Source organism: Triticum aestivum, chromosome 2B, assembly GCF_018294505.1.
Source record: "Triticum aestivum cultivar Chinese Spring chromosome 2B, IWGSC CS RefSeq v2.1, whole genome shotgun sequence".
Taxonomy (NCBI): Eukaryota; Viridiplantae; Streptophyta; class Magnoliopsida; order Poales; family Poaceae; genus Triticum; species Triticum aestivum.
The window spans coordinates 746931752-746940194 of record NC_057798.1 but is presented as its reverse complement, the minus strand read 5'-3'; positions in this window follow the sequence as shown (position 1 = coordinate 746940194).

The window sequence follows — 8443 nt, the reverse complement described above, 5'->3', positions numbered from 1 at the left end:
GGCTTGAAACCGTGCAAACATTCCCACACTCAACATGATATCCGGTCTAGATGCACAAAGGTAAAGCAATGATCCAATCATAGAGCAATATACCTTTTGATCCACCGCTTTACCATTGGGATCAATGTCAAGTTGGCACTAGGTAGGCATTGGAGTAGAAGCCGGCTTGACATCACTTAGCTTGAATCTCTTTAGCATGTCTTGAGTGTATTTGGCTTGGTTGATGAAGGTACCTTCTCTTCTTTGTTTGATATCAAAACCAAGGAAGAACTTCAACTCTCCCATCAAAGACATCTTGAACTTAGAGGTCATGAGAGCAGCAAATTCCTCATTGAAAGCTTTGTTAGGGGAACCAAAGATAATGTCATCAACATATAGTTGGCACACAAACAACTCCCCTTTGACCTTCTTAGTAAAAAGAGTGGGATCGATTTGCCCAACTTCGAATCCACGATCTTGTAACAACTCGGTAAGGTGGTCATACCACGCACGTGGGGCTTGTTTAAGGCCATAGAGTGCCTTATCGAGTTGATACACATGATCCGGGAAGTAAGGATCCTCGAACCCGGGGGGTTGCTTGACATAAACCAACTCATTAATAGGACCATTAAGAAAAGCACTTTTCACATCCATTTGTTGTAACTTAAAGTTGTGATGGGAAGCATAAGCAATCAACAAACGAATGTATTCAAGGCGAGCAACGGGAGCAAAGGTTTCACCGTAGTCGATACCCTCGACTTGGGAGTAGCCTTGTGCTACCAATCTTGCCTTGTTGCGAATGATGTTCCCATGAGCGTCTTACTTGTTCTTGAAAATCCACTTGGTTCCAATGACGTTATGGTTCCCTGACGGCCGTGGCACCAATCTCCACACCTTGTTGTACTCGAAGTTGTTGAGTTCTTCATGCATGGCATTGAGCCAATCTGAATCTTCGAGCGCCTCATAGACCTTTTGGGGTTCAACACAAGAGACAAACGCATGATGTTCACAATAGTTTGCTAATTGTCTACGAGTGCTTACCCCCCTTCTTAGGCTTCCAACCACATTCTCCATGAGATGGCCTTTGGTGGTGAGCTTGGAAGCAATCTTCACGGCACGACGCTCTAATTCCTCCTCGGATGTGGAAGGAGGAGGATCAACTTGATTATCTTGAGCGCCGTCTTGAGATTGTTCGAGATCTTGAGCTTGCTCTTGATCTAGAACTTGCTCGAGGGGGAGAACCTGACCTTGGGCATCATTCGGTGGTTCACCACCATCTTGAGGTTGATCTTGCCCTTGGTCTTGTTCATGAGGGTGAGGGCCTTCACTTTGTTCTTCGGAAGCGTGTGGGTCTTGGGGAGGAGATGGCTCCACTTGAGTGGAGCATTGTCCTTCTCCTTCGGCCACAAGGGGTTCCTCAATGGGTAGAATATGACCAATACCCATTCTTCTTATGGCTTGGGAGGAACTTCATCACCTACATCACAAGTACCACTTTGCTCCACTTGGGAGCCATTATTTTCGTCAAACTCCACGTTACACGTCTCCTCAATGAGTCCGGTGGACTTGTTGAGGACACGGTAAGCATGAGAGTTTGTAGCATAACCAACAAATATGCCCTCATAAGCTCTAGCCTCAAATTTAGACAAACAAGCACCTTTCTTGAGAATGAAACACTTACACCCGAACACCCGGAAGTACTTGAGGTTGGGCTTGTTACCGGGGAGTACTTCCTAAGGAGTCTTGTTCAAGCCTTTGCGGAGATAGAGCCGATTTGATGCATGACACGCGGTGTTGATGGCTTCGGCCCAAAAGTTGTATGGAGACTTGAACTCCGCCATCATGGTCCTTGCCGCATCCATCAATGTTCGGTTCTTCCTCTCCGCAACACCATTTTGTTGAGGGGTGTATGGAGCGGAATATTGATGCTTGATCCCCTCATCACTAAGGAACTCATCCAAGGTGTAGTTCTTGAACTCGGTGCCGTTGTCACTTCTTATTGTCAAGACCTTTGCATCATGTTGTTGTTGAGCTTCATTTGCAAAGTCAATGAAGGTTTGTTGAGTTTCACTCTTCCTCTTGAAGAAATATACCCACGTGTATCTTGAATAATCATCCACAATCACCAAGCAATACTTTCTTCCCCCAAGACTATCAAAGGATGGAGGCCCAAAGAGATCCATGTGAAGGAGCTCCAAGGGTCTCTTCGAATAGATGATAGTCGTGGGAGGGTGAGCCTTCTCATGAAGCTTTCCTTCGATACAAGCACTGCAAGCACGATCTTTGGCAAAACTAACATTTGTTAGTCCACGAACATGGCCCCCCTTGAGAAGACTTTGCAAAGATCTCATATTGACGTGGGCTAAGCGGCGATCACTACTAGAAAAAGGGTTGCTAGTGGCGCACCTGTTTTCGCTACTAATGGCGCACTACAGGTGCACCACTAGCACCACGCCATTAGATTTTTTTCTAATGGCGCACCTGTGGTGCGCCATTAGTATCTGGTATACTAATGGCGCACCACATAGAAGTGCGCCATTAGTAACAATTTTTTTTCAAATTTTTTTTCAAATTTTTTTTTCAAATTTTTTTTCAAATTTTTTTGTTTTTTTCTTAATCTCAGGTCACTATGGCTTAATCTGGGGTCAATATGCTTAATCTCAGGTCAAATCGCACTCCGTGGCCAAACTTCCTGAAAGGTCACCTATCCTCACACTACTCCAGCCCAAGCACGCTTAACTTCAGAGTTCTATCCAACCCCAGCAACAACTCACTTCACAGGCACTTGTTGATATATCTAGCATATCAATCCTGTTATACCTTGTTGATGTCTAGGAGTTTGTTCATGTTCATGACTATGATGAAATTTTGAAAAATATTTCAAACTTCCCGGTCATATTACGTATCATTTTTTGAAAAAAAATTCAATTTTTTTTTCAAAACCAACCATTTTCTGTTAATAGTGGCGCACCACATCCACGGTGCGCCACTAGTAAGTTTGAATTTTTTTGATTTTTTTGCCTCTAGATCTTGAAAGCCCCATAACTTTTTTTCTATTAGGTTTTTGGGGATTTTGAAAATGTTTAACGGAGTTTTCCATACAACTTTTTGAGTAGATGATTTTTCATATAAAAACTTTTTAATCCGAGTTCGTATGCAAAAGTTATGCCCATTTTACAAATTTCCAAAGAGATTTTGCAAATAAAGTCGAAATTCATATTTGTAAATTTTCCCAACAACTAGACCACATATCACATGGGAAACTTATTTTCTTTTATTTTTTTGACATTTTTATCGTTTTTTTTAAACTGAAAAGGCGATCCATGGGGGGAGGGTGCATTCGGTGGTATTTTTGGGCCAAGTTAGTAATGGCGCACCGTGGGAGTGTTGCGCCATTACTAGTCAACTAGTAATGGCGCACCACTCCCACGGTGCGCCCTTACTAGTTTTGAAAAAAATTAAAAAAAATGAAAAAAATTGTGATTTTTTTACTAGTGGCGCACCGTGGATGTGGTGCGCCATTACTAGTTAAAACTAGTAATGCATTACTAGTTAAAACTAGTAATGGCGCACTATCCCCTGGTGCGCCATTACTAGTTTTGAAAAAAAAATTGAAAAAAAATGATTTTCTTTACTAATGGCGCACCATGGATGTGGTGCGCCATTACTAGTTTAACTAGTAATGGCGCACTATCCCCTAGTGTGCCATTACTACTTTTGAAAAAAAATGTTACTAATGGCGCACCAGGGTTGTGGTGCGCCATTAGTATTTGGACACTAATGGCGCACCAACACATGGTGCGCCATTAGTATATAGTAGTGGCGCACCACATGTCTGGTGCGCCATTAGTGTCCATTTCATCTATAACCCTTTTCCTAGTAGTGGATGCCAAAGCCATCTCACATCAACTTTAGCCATTAGGCATGTCGTGGTCTTAGTGGGTCGCTCCGAAAAGTTAATCACATAAAGACCGTTCTCGACATGCCCAACAAAGACTACTTTAAGAGTCTTGCTCCACAAGAGGGCCACGGTATCAATATCAAAGAAGGTGGCAAAACCCATGAGTGCAAGTTGACGAACGAAAAGTAAGTTGTACGCAAGGGACTCGACAAGCATGACTTTGTCGATCGCTAGATCATGAGAAATGACAACCTTGCCAAGACCCAATACCTTAGAATGTGAGGCATCACCCCACTCGACATTGGTGGGCATAGATGGGATCTTTTGCACGTCCACCACCAAGTCCTTGCTCCCGGTCATATGATTTGTTGCTCCACTATCGAGCAACCATGATCCCCCACCGGAAGCAAACACCTACAAGAGATCAATGCTTGGTTTTAGGTACCCATTTAGTAATGGGTCCTTTGATGTTAGTAATAAGGGTCTTGGGAACCCAAATAGACCATTCAATGTACTCATAAGAAGAACCAACAAATTTAGCATAAACATGCCCATCACTAGCACGGCACAACAAATAAGAAGGGTTAAAGTCGCCGACTTTGTTGGAAGAGATGGCTTTGCCCTTTTTGGCATGACCACTCTTCGCATTGTTCTTCTTCTCCTTAGGAGCATCCTCTCCCTCCTTCACAAAAGTTTGCTTAAGCGGGGGAGGTCGTTTGGTCTTGTCATTCTTCTTCTCGTTCTTCTTCTTCTTCTTCTTGGACTTGGGTGAGAACCCAACTCCCTCCTTGGCCACAACTTCCTTTTGATTGCTCAAAAGGTCATTTAGGTTCTTCTCACCTTGTATGCATGACACAAGGCCTTTCTCGAGTTGTTCCTTCAACTTGGCATTCTCCTCCACAAGATGCACATGCTCACAACACGGGTTAGTAGCATTTGCGTTATCAATTAAGACCATGTGAGGAAAGGTGGCCTTTTCCTTGGTTAGCTTAACTTGGAGTTGAGCATGAGACTCCTTGAGGTTTGCATGAGCACCCTTCAAGACCTTGTGGGCCTTGTCAAGTACATCAAACTCCTCCTTGAGTCTAGCATGATCAACGCCAAGTTTAGCCTTCTCGGAAGTTAGCACACGAGACACAACAAGAGCATGATCAAGATCTTTCTTTAACTTGGCATGGTCATCATCTTGTGAGTCCTCAAGAGCCAAACGATGCCCACGCTCTTCCTCAAGAGCATTAGAGAGATCCGATATCTCATCGGCATAGTCACGACTATGACCTTCCATCTTAGAGATAGTTTCTTCGTGAGCCTCGATCATGTCATTGGCTTCACCAAGTTGTTCCAAGAGAGCAACAAAGTGCTTCTTGGATTTGCCCTTGAGTTTACTCATAAAGGACTCAAATTCATTAACTTCCTCATTAGACCCCTCACTATCATCAATGCCATTTGTGTAAGAGGGATTAGGAATGATGGTGGTTTTGATGTTGGGGGTTACCTTGTTGGTGGCTTTAGCCATGAGGAACTTGGCGGTGATGTTCTCGTTGGGTGAATCGAAGAGAGACATCCGGGGAGTTGTGGCAATGGCAACGGATGCCATGGCCATTGCTTCACTATCTTCATCATCATCGTCATCCTCACGGTATTCCTCTTGAACCACCAACCCTCGAGTAGGAGTCTTCTTGGTGAAGTTGTTCTTGTTGGGGAAAGACTTGGCCTTGTCTTTCCGGATGAGCTTGCCACCATTGTCTTCCCGCTTCTCGTAAGAACAATCTGCAACGAAATGGCTCACATTGCCACTGTTGTAACAAGTTCTAACTTGTTGCTTGCCCTTGAAGCCACTTGAGTTGTTCTTGTTGAAGTTGGGTCTTGAGTTCTTCTTGCTCCAAAATTGCCTTGAAGCAAGAGCCATGTGCTCGTGATAATCATATTTTTTATCTTCGAGGTTGCTCTCCTCATCTTCCTCTTCTTCCACAATAACCTTGGCCTTCAAGGCAAGGTAGGGCTTCTTTGCCCTTTGAGACCGGAGCACCGCGTTATCGGCGGTCTTGTCCAAGATGCTCATTGAAACGAACTCATCCAACACTTCACTTGAGGTCATGGAGTGGAAGTCTGGTCTTTGACGAACGACGGAGGACTTGGCCTTATTGTAGGGCATCATGGCCTTGAGGAACTTGCGTTTGATCCAATTGTCATCCGTCTCCTTGCTCCCATGATCTCGGAGTGAGACCGCAAGCTTGGTTACTCTCCAAAAGAGATCACGAGGTTCTTCATCTTCCTTCATAGCAAACTCATCGGCTTCATCTTGCACCACTTCATAGTTGGAGCGTTGAATGCTCGCACTTCCCCGATAGAGAGACACAACGCAATGCCACACAATTTTGTCCATGGCGTAGGGTCGAAGATGAGGGAGATCTTCGGGGAGAATTGATTCTTGGATGATGAAGAGAGCATTCTCATTGAATTGATTATCCACGGCTTCTCTAGGGGTGAAGTTGCTTGGGTCATGTGGATAGAAACCTTCTTCAATGATTCTCCAAAGATTAGTATTCGCATGCTTTAAATGACGCTTGAAGCGATACACCCAAGAATCAAAATCCTCATTTTTCTCAATCTTAGGAGGAGGACCGGCATGATTTAAATGAGTAGAGGGAATCAGTCCACCATAAGTTGGAGGTTCCACATGGGCAAAGATGCCGGTGCCATTTCTACCACTAGTAGAAGGACCCTTTTCACTCTTAGCTTCCCCCTTGTCGGAGGTAGCATCCGTCACCTTGTTAGTGGGATCACCCACTTTCATCAGCGAGGTAGACAGTTTAAGTCCTTCTAGGAATTTAGTAAACATGCTTTCAACCTCGATCGTCATGGAGTTTTTCAATGTGTCTAAAGCCACATTGAATTCCTCACGAGAGACCGAGGTTCCCCCATCGGCCGTAGACGAGGTAGGATTCACACCAGAGTGCTCATCCACACCGTCTGTGGTGTCAACCATACTCTTCGGACGGCAAAGTCCTTAATAAAGAGACGAGGCTTTGAGACCAATTGAAAGGATCGATATAGTTGACTAGAGGGGGGGGGGGTGAATAGGCAACTAACAATTTTTTATCTTTTCTTTACCAATTTAAACTTGGCAACAAGGTAGGTTGTCTAGATATGCAACTATGTGAGCAACCTATATGATGCAATAACAACTAGCACAAAAGCAAGCAAGGGATACAACACAAAAGGCTTGCACAAGTAAAGGCGCGAGATAACCAAGAGTGGAGCCGGTGGAGACGAGGATGTGTTACCAAAGTTCCTTCCTTTTAAGGGGAAGTACGTCTCTGTTAGAGCGGTGTGGAGGCACAATGCTCCCCAAGAAGCCACTAGGGCCACCGTATTCTCCTCACGCCCTCACACAATGTGAGATGCCATGATTCCACTATTGGTGCCCTTGAAGGCGGCGACCGAACCTTTACAAACAAGGTTGGGGCAATCTCCACAACTTAATTGGAGGCTCCCAACGACACCATGAAGCTTCACCACAATGGACTATGGCTCCGAGGTGACCTCAACCGTCTAGGGTGCTCAAACACCCAAGAGTAACAAGATCCGCTAGGGATTAGTGGGGAGAATCAAATTTCTCTTGGTGGAAGTGTAGATCGGGGCCTTCTCAACCAATCCCGAGCAAATCAACAAGTTTGATTGGCTAGGGAGAGAGATCGGGCGAAAATGGAGCTTGGAGCAACAATGGAGCGTTTGGGGGAAGAGGTAGGTCAACTTTGGGGAAGAAGACACCTATATATAGTGGGGGAAACAATCCAACCATTACCCTCCCAAGCAACCACGCACAGAGCGGTACTACCGCTTGGGCAGGGCGGTACTACTGCTGAAGCAGCGGCACTACCGTTCCCTCCCAGCGGTACTGCCGCACACACGAGGATAGCAAGGACCTGGCCCAGAACGGTACTACCGCGGACGTAAGGGCGGTACTACCGCTTGGAGCGGTACTACCGCCACTACTGCCGCTACTAGTACCGCAAAACCCAACACGAAAAACAAAGGTCTCGAGTCGAGGCGGTAGTAGCCCGGAACCACAGCGGTACTACGGCCGAAGACAGCAAGCGGTACTACCACTTGGGGAGCGGTACTACCGCTTGATGCGCTTCGGCGGTACTATCTCTGAGGACCGTGGTACTACCGCTGGGACAGGTCAGGGCAGGCAAGGAGAGGAAAGGTAGCTCCAATGATGCGGAAAGGAACAACGGGTGTGATAAGGATGTGTACGTGTTGATTCCACCCTAGCCTTACCAAAGCGGATCCCCTCTTGATAGTACGGTGACTCCTACGAAACTAGTCCACCAACAGAGAAACGAAGGAGCTACACCGTCTTGAATAAAACACTGAGGGGAGGGAATCGTCTCATGCCAAAGGATGAATCTCTCAAAAGCTCAACACACACGATTAGTTCGCAAAAGCATTGTCATCAATATCAAAACACCTTGGGGATAAATATGCCTTTACAGGATGCACACCCACTAGTTTCTTTTGTTGAGCTTTCATACATTTATAGCTCTAGTGCATCCG